We start from the raw sequence: 1,314 nt of genomic DNA, 5'->3' as shown, positions 1-1,314 counted from the left end.
AGATGGCTCAGCGGTTAAGAGCACTGACTGCTCTTCCAGAGGTCCTGAGTTCAATTCCCAGCAACCACATGGTGGCTCACAACCATCTGTAATGGGACCTAATGCCCTCTTCTGTTGTGTCTGAAGATAGCAACAGTGTACTCACATACATGAAATAAATAAGTCAAAAAAAAAAAAAAACCAAACAACAACAACAACAACAAAAACTTTCACTCTTGTCAGGGTTGTCCAACCTTTTTGGGGAGGGGAGGATGGAGGCAGGGTCTTTCACTATAGTCCTGGCTGTCCTAGAACTTGCTGTGTGGACACTGGCCTCAAACTCACAGAGATCTTCCTGTAATGGGGTTAAAGGTGTGTGCCACCACACCTCTCCTGGACCAACCCTGATGTGACAATATCTACAAACATCTACAAACGTGCTGGGCTGCCATCACAGTTGTCCACTGATGCACTCAGCCAGTGGGCTGAAAGCTGGAGGCACCTGCCCCCACACTCTCTGTAACTTAATTTCTACCCTGTCCTTTCTGTCCCTGGGCCCATGGGCCACTGCCCCTCCTGGTGGTCCCGATTTGTCACCTTTTCCCAGCCCCAGGTCCACAGGCCTCAAAGCCAACAGGACATTTCTCTGAGGAAGTCCCACCCAGTGGGCAACACCGTACAGCTCCTTTCTAGCCCTTCACCTTCTGTCTTGCTAAGTGGCACCTGCATCTATGCACAGGGTCTCCTTAACTAGAAAGACAGGGCCGCCCAGCTCACCAGCCTCATTGACCAGGCCTGCAAGAGGCCCTCCACACTTGTTCAGTCTGCTGCCCACACAAGGCCGGCAGCTCCTGGGAGCTGAGCCCTCCACCACACCATGGGCCGTGGTGCCTGGCACAGGGTCGATCACTTCCCAGACCCCTCTCCATCTCCCTGGCTGCTGAGTTCTGTTAGTGGCAGTGCATACAAGTGCTTCTGAACTCAGTGTGCCACGGGCTAAGTGCAGGATGTCCTCGACTCTCAGGCAGATGACTTTAATGGCCTGATAATGGCCTCTGCCAACTGTTGCACACTAGTTCCTGCGTGTTCTTTAGAGATTGCCGCTGTGAGCGTGCCCGAGTCCCCCATGCCTCCCACTGCCTTCAGATTTAGAAACAAATAAAATCCCAGAATGCACCTCACCTTCACCTACAAAGCACAGGGTTTAGTCTGCCCTGCCCTTCAGTCCTGTCTCTAACTTTGCTGATGTCCACACACATGAAACACACCAGACCGCTAATCCCTCAGAGGCTTTCTCTAACTCATCCTTCAAGACCTAGCTAGCAGAGCCGCCCC

The 1,314-nt window shown here is 52.4% G+C and overlaps 1 protein-coding gene across 1 annotated transcript in view; it reads right to left on the bottom strand.

Moving 5' to 3' along the window:
* The window catches only part of Osbpl7 (oxysterol binding protein like 7), a 17,033-nt gene that overhangs the window by 6,393 nt on the left and 9,326 nt on the right, over window positions 1-1,314 (bottom strand). The window lies entirely within an intron of this gene.

This window comes from Mus pahari, chromosome 14 (genome assembly GCF_900095145.1).
Source record: "Mus pahari chromosome 14, PAHARI_EIJ_v1.1, whole genome shotgun sequence".
Lineage (NCBI taxonomy): Eukaryota > Metazoa > Chordata > Mammalia > Rodentia > Muridae > Mus > Mus pahari.
This window is presented reverse-complemented; position numbering and strand designations above follow the sequence as displayed.